The sequence below is a fragment of the Monodon monoceros genome, unplaced genomic scaffold (assembly GCF_005190385.1).
Source record: "Monodon monoceros isolate NGI ecotype Baffin Bay Population unplaced genomic scaffold, NGI_Narwhal_1 Super_Scaffold_11, whole genome shotgun sequence".
NCBI lineage: Eukaryota > Metazoa > Chordata > Mammalia > Artiodactyla > Monodontidae > Monodon > Monodon monoceros.
In genome coordinates this window covers 29,552,166-29,568,927 of record NW_021703767.1, presented here as the reverse complement: position 1 = coordinate 29,568,927, position 16,762 = coordinate 29,552,166, and the positions used below count along the sequence as shown (strand labels likewise).

General features: G+C 36.1%; 1 pseudogene; it reads left to right on the top strand.

Moving 5' to 3' along the window:
- Nucleotides 1-16,300: 16,300 nt before the first annotated feature.
- Nucleotides 16,301-16,544, top strand: LOC114890588 (annotated as a pseudogene).
- The last annotated feature ends 218 nt before the right edge of the window (nucleotides 16,545-16,762 follow it).

Sequence of the window (16,762 nt, the reverse complement as noted above, 5' to 3'; positions counted from 1 at the left end):
AGGAAAACATAGGCAGAACACTCTATGACATAAATCACAGCAAGATCCTTTTTGACCCACCTCCTAGAGAAATGGAAATAAAAACAAAAATAAACAAATGGGACCTAATGAAGCTCAAAAGCTTTTGCACAGCAAAGGAAACTATAAACAAGACAAAAAGAACCCTCAGAATGGGAGAAAATATTTGCAAATGAAGCAACTGACAAAGGATTAATCTCCAAAATTTACAAATAGCTCATGCAGCTCAATATAAAAAGAACAAACAACCCATTCCAAAAAAGGGCAGAATACCTAAATAGACATTTCTCCAAAGAAGATATACAGATTGCCAACAAACACATGAAAGAATGCTCAACATCATTAATCCTCAGAGAAATGCAAATCAAAACTATAATGAGGTATCACCTCACACCAGTCAGAATGGCCATCATCAAAAAGACTACAAACAATACAGGCTGGAGAGGGTGTGGAGAAAAGGGAACCCTCTTGCACTGTGGGTGGGAATGGAAATTGATACAGCCACTATGGAGAACAGTTTGTAGGTTCCATAAAAAACTAAAAATAGAACTACCATATGACCCAGCAATCCCACTACTGGGCATATACCCTGAGAAAACCATAATTCAAAAAGAGTCATGTACCACAATGGTCATTGCAGCTCTATTTACAATACCCAGGATATGGAAGCAAACTAAAAGTCCATCAACAGATGAATGGATACAGAAGATATGGCACACATATACAATGGAATATTACTCGCCAGAAAAACAAATGAAACTGAGTTATTTGGAGTGAGGTGGTTGGACCTAGAGTCTGTACATACAGAGTGAAGTAAGTCAGAGAGAGAAAAACAAATACCGTATGCTAACACATATATATGGAATCTAAAAAAAAAAAAAAACAAAGTGGTCATGAAGAACCTAGGGGCAGGATGGGAATAAAGATGCAGACCTACTAGAGAATGGACTTCAGGACAAAGGGAGAGGGAAGGGTAAGCTTGGACGAAGTGAGAGAGTGGCATGGACATATATACACTACCAAATGTAAAACCAGTAACTAGTGGGAAGCAGCCACATAGCACAGGGAGATCAGCTCGGTACTTTGTGACCACCTAGAGGGGTGGGATAGGGAGGGTGGGAGGGAGGGAGACGCAAGAGGGAAGAGATATGGTGATATATGTATATGTATAGCTGATTCATTTTGTTATAAAGCAGAAACTAACACACCATTGTAAAGCAATTATACTCCAATAAAGACAATTAAAAAAAAAAGAAAACTATAAGACAATGAAGAAAGCAATTAAAGATGATACAATGAGATGGGTAGATATACCATGTTCTTGGATTAGAGGAATCAACATTGTGAAAATGACTATACTACCCAATGCAATCTACAGATTCAATGCAATCCCATCAAACTACCAATGGCATTTTTCACAGAACCAGAACAAAAAATTTCACAATTTGTATGGAAACACAAAAGACCCTGAATAGCCAAAGCAATCTTGAGAAAGAAAAACAGAGCTGGAGGAATCGGGCTCCCTGACTTCAGACTATACTACAAAGCTACAGTGATCAAGACAGTACGGTACTGGCACAAAAACAGAAATATAGATCAATGGAACAAGATAGGAAGCCCAGAGATAAACCCACACACATATGGTTACCTTATCTTTGATAAAGGAGACAAGAATATACAATGGAGAAAAGATAGCCTCTTCAATAAGTGGTGCTGGGTAAACTGGACAGCTACATGTAAAAGAATGAAATTAGAACACACCCTAAGACCATACACAAAAATAAACTAGAAATGGATTAAATACCTAAATGTAAGGCCAGACACTATAGAACTCTTAGAGCAAAACATAGGCAGAACACTCTTTGACATAAATCACAGCAAGATCCTTTTTGACTCACCTTCTAGAGAAAGGGAAATAAAAACAAAAATTAAAAAATGGGACCTAATGAAACTTCAAAGCTTTTCACAGCAAAGGAAACCATAAACAAGACAAAAAGACAACCCTCAGACTGGGAGAAGATATTTGCAAACGAAGCAACTGACAAAGGATTCATCTCCAAAATATACATGCAGCTCAATATCAATAAAACAAACAACCCAATCCAAAAATGGGCAGAAGACCTAAATAGACATTTCTCCAAAGAAGATATACAGATTGTCAACAAACACATGAAAGGATACGCAACATTACTAACCATTAGAGAAACGCAAATCAAAAGTACAATGAGGTTTCACCTCATACTCGTCAGAATGGCCATCATTAAAAAGTCTACAAACAGTAAATGCTGGAGAGGGTGGGCAGAAAAGGGAACCCTCTCGCAGTGTTGGTAGGAATGTAACTTGATACAGCCATTATGGACAACAGTATGGAGGTTCCTTAAAAAACTAAAAGTAGAACTACCATACAACCCAGCAATCCCACTACTGGGCATATACCCAGAGAAAACCATAATTCAAAAAGAGTCATGTACCACAATATTCAATGCAGAACTATTTACAACAGCCAGCACATGGAAGCAACCTAAGTGTCCATCAACAGATGAATGGATAAAGAAGATGTGGCACATATATACAATAGAATATCAGTCATCCATAAAGAGAAACGAAATTGAGTTATTTGTAGTGAGGTGGATGGACCTAGAGTCTGTCATAAACAAATACCGTATGCTAACACATATATATGGAATCTAAAAAAAAAAAAAAAATTGTTCTAAAGAACCTAGGGGTAGGACAGGAATAAAGACACAGAAATAGAGAATGGAATTGAGGACATGGGGGTGGGTGAAGGGTAAGCTGTGACAAAGTGAGAGAGTGGCATGGACATATATACACTACCAAATGTAAAATAGATAGCTAGTGGGAAGCAGCCACCATAGCACAGGGAGATCAGCTCTGTGGTTTGTGACCATCTAGAGGGGTGGGATAGGGAGTGTGGGAGGGAGACACAAGAGGAAGGGGATATGGGGATATATGTATATGTACAGCTGATTCACTTTGTTATACAGCAGAAACTAACACACCTTTGTAAAGTAATTGTACTACAATAAATGTGTTAAAATAAATAATTATTTGAAAATTTAATATTCTATTGGGTCACTAACAAATTATAGCTGTTAACCTATTATTCTAACAAGAGAATCTTAAATTTTAGTAATTTGGATGAGTTTGGGAATAATTTTGTAATATCTGTAATCTTACTGGCATTCTGGTCATCAAGATCAAGAAATTTTTGTTTATTATTGTTAATTATTGTTTAATTATTTGTTAAGTGAACGATGGTCAAAAATTTTATGAAAGTTATTCACAGTTCAAAATAATGTTTTATCTATTGTTCCTATTTTAATTGAAGTGTTGAACAAGCCATTATAGTAGTGCAATATCTCGTTCATTTGACCCATCCAAAATTGATTTGGTGCATGAACCAACAGTGAATTCACTTATTAGTTTAGAACAGCAATGTTATAAATGCTAGTTATTCATGAATGGAAACAGTTCTCCTACTTTACATAAGCAATTTAACACAGTTCATTTTGTTCAGGTGTACATGGTGAGAAACAATTTATATACATTATTTTTCTCTCTATCCACTACATCCCCATATTGCATTCATTTCCCAAGGGCAGATGCTTTAAAAAAGCATCTGAAGGAGATTCTCCTTCATTTTCCCAATAGACATGATGTTCCATGCAAAAAGGTTTGCTCATGTAAACAGTTTTTGCCCTGTATTTTGAACGATCAAAGACACCTGGCATTCTTTACATGGCACAGAAACTGGCACAGATTTTTCAGATAAATGGTGCCCATTTTTATAATACTGTTCTTATTGATTATTAGTAGTAGAAATGTGTATGATAATACAAGTAATAGTATTTGTACTTGACATCTTTTTAAATATATTATAAATTCTTCTTGCTAAAATTAGAAAAGAGTTACATTTTTTCAGAAACACATATAGTTTTATGTGGGAAGATTTAAGAGAAACAGGCAAATAAACTTACTAGAGATGAATACGTGGAATGTTTTCTTCTTTAGTACAGTCTTGCTGTACATCACATAACTGTCTGGGTCAAGTGTGATTCAGTAATGAGAGAGGCTGTACCACAATCCTTGGAGGTTTCAAGTTTTACCATGCTTCCTCATCTCAAAATCTTTGAGGAGAAAGGGACTGACAATCTCATTTCTATTACATTTTAGTCCCTCTTTCTGATTTGAGGAGAGTGCATGATACTTCCACATTAAATATCCGAAGAGGCTCTTTCAAGAGACAGGATTCTCCCCCAATACTAGCAAACAAACCAGGATTTTGATACATATCTTTTTAAAACCCCAAGTTGAGGATAACTCTCTAGCCTTTTCCATCATTTACATAGGGTTGCATAACAGATTAACAGTTGGAAAACATTGCAACAAACAACCGATAAAGTTTGCTGCAGGATTCTCCAAGTAGTATTCCATTTTACCTGCAGTTGGAGACTGATTCTCTCTCTCCTCCCTCTACTCCCCCACCATAGTAGAATGTAAAGAATGATGTCATCCACTTTTCTACTTCTCTATTTTTATGAAAATCAAAAATTTTGCTCTTTCTTGCTGCCCTTCTTCCAGGTCTCAGGGAAACTTTCCTTGGCCAATAAGACTATGTCACATCTATCTTTTAGAATGAAATTTATGTATCAAATATATGTATGAAATTTATAAAATGCTTACCATAGTTTTCATTTAAAATGTGTTAGAGTCCTTTCTCTTTGACATCTGTCTCTTCCACTAGAATATAAGCTTCAAGAGAGCAGGGAACATAGAATTTGCTTACTATTGAATTGCAAAACCTAGTATATCTGTATTTGTTAAATGCTGACTATTATGAAACTAGTAGAAGAGGGAAAGAAAATGTCTTAACCACAGAACACAAAATTGTTCATATGAAGTAAGAACAGACATACTATTGAAACAAAGTGCTTGGCTGTTTGCCTAGTTTACGTAAGTACAAAATACTCATCATTCCTGACTAATTTTCAATGGCACCCATGAAGGTATTCTTGTTGAACTTGGTGTCCCATAATTTCTGTTTGGAAACAATAAGCACAAGCAATTAATAATCACTGTATAAGTTTTACCCTAGTTGAATTGGATAGATTTTATATATTCCCAAATGAGTTAAGGTCAGACTTGAAAAAGGCCAATTCTTTTAGGCAGCTTCTTCAACTTCAATGTTTTTAAAATAGCCATAGTAATGGACTAAAAATTGTATGGCATTACTCTGAGAACAAATAAAACTATGAATAAGCAGATGCTTCCCAGATGGATTTCACTCTACATGAAATGTGCTGTGACATTAGATCTTACCTTTGGAGCTTCTCCATGCATTTGAGAACTCATCTCAATGTCAAACACCTATCTATGTTTCTACTCTACACCATATTTTTAAACAAAGTTTTGGCATGCCACCAATTATTCTTAAAAATTGCAAATAAGTAGTTTCTGAAAGCAGCATTTTAATGTACTTCATTAGCCCATGATATTTCATAATCCATTTCTATTTTCAATTTTTCTATTACTGGTATAAGCCTCAGGCTCATAGAAGAAATCTACCAGCTAGGATGATTACTTGAGGGCAAAACTTTAATATCTGCAATAGAAGCTTCTGCTTTTAAATTTTTCACTAAACTCACATGTTACTCAAGTCAAAAAAAACAATAAAAGCAGCCAAATTAAGGGTGAGAATATTGGCTGTGCTCACGTGTACATGCACACACACACACACAAGGATCTTAATAGAAACTTCTATCTGGTAACAATATGACATCTGCTAAGGTATTTTAAAGGGTTCATGGATGGTGCTCAGATGTCTGTGGTATTGGAGAAATTCAAGGTCAAATCAATGTTAGCATATTACCAGAGTGCTCAAATCTGGTAACGGAAGGATTAAGATCTGAGAAACTGAAACGTTTATAAAAATAGTGATGTTCAAAATCTTCTGCATGACATGACTGAAAGTCATGAAAATAGAATGGACTTAGGAACTGAAAAGATTTAGGTTTACCCCCTGGCTCTAATCCTCTTAAGTCTACATCAGGAAAATGTGGACATTAATATCTCTGAAGCAGTTTGCTAATATTCAGTGGAATATATGTAGAAAGGGTATAGCAGAGTGACTGGATCAGAGTCATACATGTTAACTCATTCTGTCCCTCTGACTATTTGAGGAATCCATTATGAGCACCTACAAGGAGAGGGAACTAGAAGGAATACTTACTTGAAGATCAGAAACAACAGCAAACACACACATAGTTCTTACATTACACCTGGAACTCTTTTTCTACACAGTTAATGTAAAATCCACTCATTTAATCCTAGCAATATTCTTTTGAGGTATTATATGAGGGTACAGGCACAGAGACATTAAGCGACTTACCCAAATTCTCAGAGTAAGTGAAGGGCAGAGCTAGGATTTGAACAAAAGCTGCCAGCTCTAGAGTTATTCTACTTCTCTAAACTCTAGACCTGATATTGACACTGCTTATTAGTGAGTCTTGCTTGAAACCAGTTGACAGTGTTCTCATTTTAGTGGGATATCCCTACAGAAATGTGGATGGACCTACAGACTGTCATACAGAGTGAAGTAAGTCAGTAAGTCAGAAAGAGAGAACCAAATATCATATATTAAAGCATATATGTGGACTCTAGAATAATGGTACAGATGAACCTATTTGCAAAGCAGAAATAGAGACACAGACATAGAGAACAGATGTATGGACCAAGGGGGTAAAGGGAGGGGGCATGAATTGGGAGATTGGGATTGACATAATATACACTACTATGTATAAAATAGATAACTAATGAGGACCTACTGTATAGCTCAGGAAACTCTACTGAATGCTCTGTGGTGACCTAAGTGGGAAGAAAATCTAAAAAAGAGGGGATATATGTATACGTATAGCTGATTCAGTTCGCTGTACAGGTGAAACTAACACAACATTGTAACGTAACTATACCCCAATTTTAAGAAAAGTCTACAGTAAGCTTTATATATGAATTTCCAACAAATGTGGAGGCATTTGGGATCGCAAACTTTGAAATCTATGTGGCATAGCATACTTGAAATCCAGTGCTGTGGTCCCTGAGGGCACCTCAAAGAGAATGGCTGCCATCATGTATAGCTGCTGAAACTGAGGTGCAAGATGTCTATGTGGCTGAATTAATAGACACAAGAGCAGAAGCACTGAATTGCATGAGAGCTGCTTCTGAGAACTAACGCCAGGAAGAGCCATTAGGGGAATAATCAAGATTTGTTATTAATTTAAAATTTTCTAGAGCAGTGTTAGATACACTAATATTAATGATACTAAGAATTATACTCACTTTGCTAAATACTTTACATATGTGATTGCATTTGCATCTCATAATAATCATATGGAGGGATCTATTTTTACACCAGTTTTACACATCAAACAGCTGGGGATGAAAACATGGATTTTCTAACTAATACCGTGAGTAAACAGTGGAGCCTGGATTTGAATCCAAATCTTTATCTGCAAAGTCAGTTTGAGAATCCTCCCATAGTGATGAGGGTGAAAACATTTCAGATAATTAAAATGTAAGAAATAAAAAAAAGACGGAATTAAACACTGTATTACACAAAGTGGATTTGAAATATTCTCATCTGTTGTTATCACACTCTTATTTTGTCCTTCTGATTACTGCCTATAATGGTGCGAGAACGGGATTTACTAGAAATATAAATGGTAATCTCAGGGACTTGGAGTAAAACAGACTATAAGTGTCCCACAAATGGCATTTCTAAGGAAGTAACTTAATTCAAACTTAGTGTTGTTATTCTTTACAATCTATAGTGATTTATTAAAAGTTGAGGTTTCTAACCATAGCATTTTCATTAAGTATCAAGTTTATTGCTATTCCAGGGAAATTTTTTCCTTCAAAATGGGATTCTTAAAATTTTTTAATTATAAATCGACTTTTGAGGACTACTGGCTAACAAACATAGCATGTGGAGATCACATTTAAGGCTTCCAATATTAGTATTTGTAGTAACTCATCATTATACAGCAGACAACTCCAATAACCACCTTCTAACATGACAACTGTTCATAACACATGGGCAGAGAATGTTCCCACAAGTGGGTTAAGTGCAGAGAGGTCATCCAGAAGATTTGCTCACCAGTTCAGGAACAGCAGTCTCCGAAGCTTTACAATGACTCTTTGCTGGAGGCATGAGGCATGCACGTACTAGTTCCACACAACCATGTGCCACGTTGAGTGAGTCATTTAACAACCATCTGTTTAAAATCCAGGAACTAACATAAATCATAACCTCACTAAACTGAAAGTCATCTTGGTTAGTCACATGACAGCAAAGCTCACCTAGGAGTAGTATCACACTCCAAGTGCCCAAGAAATTTGCCTTTCGATATTTAAATATCTGTGATAGCACTTACAAATGATCATGGTATGGTTTTATAAAAATTGATATTGCTTGTGCAATTATTTTTCCATGATTACACTAACCATGTCTCTTAATCTTATCAGAAGCTAAAATGTGAATTTTTAGTGTAATAAAGTTAAAATAACATGGGCTCTGGAGTCCAACTCATCTGGGTTTTAACTCTAACTTGATCTCTTACCAGCTGGATGACCTCAGCCATATCACTTAAACACTTTAGTGATCAATTTCCTCAACTTTAAAAATAGTATTTCATCTTAAGAGCTGCTATGAAGTGCATAAAATAACACATTTAAAGAATTTAATAAACGTTCTGACATATTCTAAGCAGCCATTAAATATTAATTAGTGTTGATGTGGTTGCTATTATGAATATTATACCTTCACAGAAAGGTTGTAAATAATAATCACAAAAATGTAACACCAGTTGTTCTTGGATAGAATCTATTCATTCTACTAGTAATACCCAGGGTATTAATTTCATGAAAAGTCATCAAACACTTAAAGTTTAGATGTTTACAAAGTACTAGGGCTCCAAGGTAATTTCATCTGAATACAAAACAAAGTTTCTTTAAAATTTAATCTAGGGCTTCCCTGGTGGCGCAGTGGTTGAGAGTCTGCCTGCCAATGCAGGGGACACAGGTTCATGCCCCGGTCCGGGAAGATCCCACATGCCACGGAGTGGCTAGGCCCGTGAGCCATGGCTGCTGAGCCTGTGCATCCACAGTCTGTGCTCTGCAATGGGAGAGGCCACAACAGTGAGAGGCCCACGTACCACACACACAAAAAAATAATAATAATCTAAATTAAAACTACGGCCTTTTTATAAAAGGAAAATAAAATGTAAGCAACTAACAAAGTAAGGTACCCTTAGCTCATTGCTCAGAGGCATTCACATTCAGCCAAAGGAGCTGGATTATTGAGTTATAAATAGGAAGACGTTCGAACTTGCCTATTAAAAATCAGCAACAAATGGAGAGATATACCATGTTCTTGGGATTGGAAGAATCAACATTGTAAAAATGACTATACTACCCAATGCAATCTACAGATTCAATGCGACCCCATCAAACTACCAATGGCATTTTTCACAGAACTAGAACAAAAACTTGCACAATTTGTATGGAAACACAAAAGACCCTGAATAGCCAAAGCAATCTTGAGAAAGAAAAATGGAGCTGGAGGAATCAGGCTCCCAGACTTCAGACTATACTACAAAGCTACAGTAATCAAGACAGTATGGTACTGGCACAAAAACAGAAATATAGATCAATGGAACAGGATAGGAAGCCCAGAGATAAACCCACACACATATGGTCACCTTATTTTTGATAAAGGTGGTGAGAATATACAATGGATAAAAGACAGGCTCTTCAATAAGTGGTGCTGGGAAAACTGGACAGCTACATGTAAAAGAATGAAATTAGAACACTCCCTAACACCATACACAAAAATAAACTCAAAATGGATTAAAGACCTAAATGTAAGGCCAGACACTATAGAACTCTTAGAGCAAAACATAGGCAGGACACTCTATGACATAAATCACAGCAAGGTCCTTTTTGACCCACCTCCTAGAGAAATGGAAATAAAAACAAAAATAAACAAATGGGACCTAACTAAACTTCAAAGCTTTTGCACAGCAAAGGAAACCATAAATAAGATGAAAAGACAACCCTCAGAATGGGAGAAAATATTTGCAATTGAAGCAACTGACAAAAGATTAATCTCCAAAATTTACAAGTAGCTCATGCAGCTCAATATCAAAAAAACAAACAACCCAATCCAAAAATGTGCAGAAGACCTAAACAGACATTTCTCCAAAGAAGATATACAGACTGCCAACAAACACATGAAAGAATGCTCAACATAACTAATCATTAGAGAAATGCAAATCAAAATTACAATGAGGTATCACCTCACACTGGTCAGAATGGCCATCATCAAGAAATCTAGAAACAATAAATGCTGGAGAGGGTGTGGAGAAAAGGGAACCTGCTTGCACTGTTGGTGGGAATGTAAATTGATACAGCCACTATGGAGAACAGTATGGAGGTTTCTTAAAAAACTAAAAATAGAACTACCATACAAGCCAGCAGTCCCACTACTGGGCATATACCCAGAGAAAACCATAATTCAAAAAGAGTCATGTACCCCAATGGTCATTGCAGCTCTCTTTACAATAGCCAGCACATGGAAGCAAGCTAAGTGTCCATTGACAGTTGAATGGATAAAGAAGATGTGGCACATATATACAATGGAATATTACTCAGCCATAAAAAGAAACAAAATTGAGTTATTTGTAGTGAGGTGGATGGACCTAGAGTCTGTCGTACAGAGTGAAGTAAGTCAGAAAGAGGAAAACAAATACCATATGCTAACACATATATGTGGAATCTAAAAAAAAAAAAAAGGGTTCTGAAGAACCTAGGGGCAGGACAGGAATAAAGACACAGACGTAGAGAATGGACTTGAGGACACAGTGAGGGGGAAGGGTAAGCTGGGACGAAGTGAGAGAGTGGCATGGACATATATACACTGCCAAATATAAAACAGATAGCTAGTGGGAAGTAGCTGCATAGCACAGGGAGATCAGCTCAGTGCTTTGTGTCCACCTAGAAGGGTGGGATAAGGAGGTGGGAGGGAGACACAAGAGGGAGGAGATATGGGGATATATGTATATGTATAGCTGATTCACTTTGTTATAAAGCAGAAACTAATACACCATTGTAAAGCAATTGTACTACAATAAAGATACATAAAAAAAAAATCAGGAACACCATTGTGGGTGGCAATTTGGCAATATGTATTAAGAGACTTAAATATTTTTTCATCGATTAGATCTAGCAATTAAACATTGTTAAATTTACCCAGAGAAAATGATCTTTAAAAGTCTAAATATACAGAGAGGCTTATTCTAGAATTTCATGAAACAGTCCATGATAGAGCAATGGTCATGTAAATTATGACACAGTTATTCAATTTATTGTAACAAATTTTAAAATAATGAAAATCAAGTAGCAACTTAGAAATTGCCAGTAATAAAACTGTATAAAATCATTAAAATTTAAAAAATACCTAGAATTAATGATCAGAAAGATATACACTGATACAGTTGCATTGGGGAGTTGATTCTTTGTATCCTTTCTAAAATCCTCTCAATTATGCTTTTTTTTTCTGCCCTGTGTTGCTGTTAACTATTAAAACAAGCAATTTATAAACATTAATAATAATCCTACCCTCAGACTAGGCTTGGAAATTACAGAAGAAAGCAGAACACACATTCGATGCAGCTTTATCCTTACTCTACCTATTTCTTCTATGGGAAGGAAGGTCTTCATTGTTCAAGTGGTGAGTGAGTGTGTGTGTCTTTGTGTGTGTGTGTGTGAATGTATGTGTATCGACCAGCTGTGAGGTACTCTATCTCACTTTTGCCATGTAATAGCGATACAGCAGTGTTATTCCTCATGAGGATGGAAGTAGGGTGTAGACAGTGCAGAGGCAGGAGGGATAGATACCACCTCTCAATGACTCACCAATAATAAAAACTAAAAAAAAAAGCACTGGTTCTTCTCTGGTTACAATAACTGTAGAAGTGTCATACTGGTTGAGTATAACACAAAAAATATAAAACACAAAGTTTTTCTCAGTTAATGAAATATCTTAGCAACAACAAAGATGATTCTCAGGAAAAAAGCTTAGAACAACATTTTAAAAATATTAGCCTTTGTGTGACTTGTCTATATTTGTATACTTTTTAAAATTTCACTCTCTTTTTTCAACTTTTATAAGCACATATTAATTTTGAAATGGTGCATAATACAATTCTAAACTTCAAATATTCTGATACTCCTATGACTCAATCTTAATATTTTTATTCCTGTTTTAGTTCCCTTTGTCTACCATGATTTTGAAGACAAGATCAACACAAAGGGCAGTTGTTGAAAGTCAGCTCACACATTTACTGTGAAGAATACTCTTGGTAAAGGTTTGCTTGTCCTTTTAATGATAGGGTCTTAGGCCTAAACACAAAAGCCCTTGTGTTCAGTGAAATCTCAATACAATAATCATGACGATTTTTCTTGGCTTAATCCTAAATCATAACCCAAGATCTTTATACAAGTTGAACTTCACATTTACCACCACTGTAAAAATGATTTTCAGACCCATGTTTAGAATTCAGCTGCTTTGGGCCTCTGTTAATCTTCATTAAAATCTTTTCCTTATATTCATTTGTTGGACATAATGAAGAATAATTACATAAATCTTTAATAATTAATTATGGTTTTCCACCAAGAGTTAATAAAATTTATTATTTCTCATCTTTTTATCTCTCATTTATTTTTAATCCTATGAATATAGCAACCCAGCAAACATATGGCAATAAATTTACTTGTAGACATTATTCCACTAAAGATTAATACAAGTTAATTGTGTTGACAGATTCAGGCTGAGCATACATTTATTCAATAAGAAATTTCCTAAGTCAATCAATCATAGCCTATTGAAATTTTAGTTTTAAAATAGTCTATAGGGCTTCCCTGGTGGCGCAGTGGTTGAGAGTCCGCCTGCCGATGCAGGGGACACGGGTTCGTGCCCCGGTCCGGGAAAATCCCACATGCAGCGGAGCGGCTGGGCCCGTGAGCCATGGCCGCTGAGCCTGTGCTCCGCAATGGGAGAGGCCACAACAGTGAGAGGCCCACGTACCGCAAAAAAAAAAAAAAAAAATAGTGTATAATTTAGAAAAACAATCCATTTACATTTTAAAGTTTTCAATGACATATACTAATTTTGCCTGCTAAATATAAAATAAAGCCACAATAATACTATTTTATAAAATTTAGCAGCATTTCACTATAAAGCTAGAAAAAAATAGATGTGCAAAAATGGATTGTAAAACCTTAATCATATGAATACCTATTATATTTTAAAAATTATCTGAAAGCAATTTCTTTTGCTTCTGGACTAAGAATGATCTAATTTGAAGTTTTCTAACTCTTAAGGGGTTGAACACCCCAGATATTGTCTAGAGTAAGGAATTTTTCTGAAAGACAAATTATACTCTTTAAGAACGTTCCACTTAAATTTCATATCCATAGTTTCACTATAATTCAACAGATACATTATCTACAGATGAGGAGGTTTCTATATAAGAGGAGGTTTCTCATTCAAGAAGAAAACAAATGAACAAGCCTATAACCCAGGAATAATTGGTAATATTATTAAGATTTTTGAGTTTCTGCGAGATTAGATAAGAAGAGAGGAATGGAAACAACATCCCTAGATTAGCTTTATTTCAATATAAGAATCAAATGTGCATTCTGAAATTTTGGCAATCTGTCCATGATAATAATAGTAAATATATTTCACCAAATTCCTAAAACCAATGAGGGGAAAAAGTCACTTTATCAATAAAGGTACAGAACAGTCAAGGTTTAGTTTCTTCCAGCACAATCTTTGGAAAAGAGAACTCCCAAGAGACAGGAAACTATCTGGAAATAAGAAGACATTAAATTATATTCCTGGAGCTTTGATGAAGAAAGAAAGAAAAGGTAAAGAGAGCTATGCATACAATATTATGGTTGGATAGAATGGGAGGCCCTTTATGAGTTCTCAGCTCATCATGATAGCTTAAGTTCTCAGCTCATCATGATAGCTTAAGGGTGAGGGGGTTGGATAGGAATCTGCTATTTCAAAGTGACTCAGGATATAGATGTGTTTGTGGTAGGTAATGAGACCCTATCTGCGCCAGTTCTGAGAAGCATACAGTTATCAGACTGGTTAGGAAGCTACACAGTCAGTGAGGTCCTTCCTTTCTGACAAATCATTTCTCTATTAATTGATTCAACTGGGGAGAGCCAGAGACAGAGAGAGAGTGAGAGAGAGTTGCTGCCTTCCTGTAGCTTTGTAGCTAACATTCCAATTGGAGTAGGTGCATCTCTTTGCCCTTCTGGGTGGAGAAAGGAAAGATAATTGCAAAGTGGATCACATGGCAGGGTCTTTTCAGGACAGCGGATAACTTAAATCTTTTATGTGCTGAAACGTGCCACATGTTTTCAAAAAGGGTTTTCCCTGTTCTGAACATAACCATTCTGGGCAATGGCATATGACTGTAATGGATGGAAATAGAAAACTCACAGGTAGAAGAGATTCTAAGGCTAGCTGGCTGGCATGGGATCAAGAGCCTCTTTCTCTATGAGTGTGGGATGATGCTGAGTATAATAGTTTCCTCAGGCTGCCCAAACTACGTGCCACACTTCGGATGACTTGATATAATAGAAATGTATACTCTCACAGTTCTCAAGGCTATAAGTCCAAAATCAGGGTGTCAATGAAGCCATGCTCCCTCTGAGAGTCTGGGTAGAATCCCTTCTTGCCTCCTTGGTGGTGGCCATCAATGCTTGGTGATCTTTGCTTGCAGCTGCATCACTCCAGCCTCTGCCTCTGTTGTCACAGTGTTCTCCCTGTACATCTCTGTGTCTTCACATGGCTGTCTGCCCTCTGACTTTTCTCTCTCCTCTTTTTATAATGACATAATCATACTGGATTAAGGACCCTGCCTACTCCAGTGTCACCTCATCTTAACTACTACGTCTTCAATGACCCTGTTTCCAAATAAGGTTCCATTTTGAGATACTAGGGATTAAAATATCAATATATCATTTTGGAAGACACAATTCAACACATAACACTAGGTAAACCAAACTTTCAGCAAAACCAACAGTCTCCTTGCTCAGGTCAGAGTTTGCTTGGCTAGAAGACTATATCTTATTCAGAACTGCTAAAACAGCAATATCATAGACTGGGTGGCTTAAACAACAGAATTTATTTCTCACAATTCTGGAAGCTGAGAATTCCAAGATCAAGGACCTCAGGCTGTTCAATTGCTGATGGGGGCCCTCTTCCTGGTATGTCTTCACACGGTGGATAGAGAAAGCAAGCAAGATCTCTCCTATCTTTTCTTAAAAGGGTACAAATCCCACTGTGAAAGCTCCACACTCATGACTCAAAGGCCACACACCAAATACCATGACATTGGGGATTAGGGTCTCAACATATGAATTTTGGGGAACACAAACATTCAGTTCACAGCAGACTAGGTTAAAAATGATACTATTCTTCAGCTAAGTTTGAAAAGCTATAAAACAATGTGAAGTTTTACTATTTGTCAAAGTGGGCAAGGTTTAAACAGTATTTTTATGACTAAGACTCTTTTCAAACCAGGAAAAAATGATCCGTTTGTACGAATATTAATATAACTTTGATTTCATTATTTCTTCAGTTTTCTTAAGCATGACATATTTTGTTAGTCCCATAATTACCTTTTCCCTCTATATTTTCAAAGCTTTTCTTTATCCTAATTCCACCCAGTTGAGAGATTTTAAAAGGGCTTCAGTCCCTCTCAAGTTTCCACAGTTCTTAAATAGATAATTGGTAAAATTTATTTTCCTATTTGACCTTTAATTATAAGACCTCAATATCATTTTTATTTCCATTTTAGATTTAATCAATAAAATATTTTTCCACACACAATCATTAGACTGTTCAAGTTTCAAGTTAAAAAATACGTTCAAAGCAACAACCAGATCTTGTACCATGGTTAAGATCATGGACTCTGTAGCTGAAACACATGGGTTCAAATCCCTGCTCTACTATATACTTACTTTCTAATACTTGCCATGCTATTTAACTTTCTATGCCCTATTTTCTCATCAGGAAAAAGGGAATAATAGTCGTACCTACTTGATAGGGTTATCCTTAAGATTAAATGAGTTACTATACTTAAAATATTAAAGAATGCTTGGGCAGACCACTTCCGGCATAGCCATGGTGGCTAACGCTACCACCAACCCGTCACAGCTTCTCCCTCTAGAGCTAGTGGACAAGTGTATAGGATCAAGGATTCACATTGTGATGAAGAGTGATAAGGAGATTGTTGGCACACTTTTGGGATTTGATGACCTTTGAAATCACACCAGAAGGAAGAAGAATTACTAAATTAGATCAAATTTTGCTAAATGGAAATAATATAACAATGCTGGTTCCTGGAGGAGAAGGACCTGAAGTATGAATGGATTTCCTTGACTTATGCTAGATTCTGTTTTGTTTTATAATGACAACAAAATAGAATTTTTTTTAACCTTTTAATGTTTGTAGTCTGTGAAGCCAAGTTTTCTGTTAAAGGGAAATGCTTTGAAGATGCATTGTAAATGCCTGTTTTTGTAAGTTAATCATGATTATGTTGGAAAAAGAAGAACAGTTTGTTCTTTGAAGGAAGAACAACAAAAA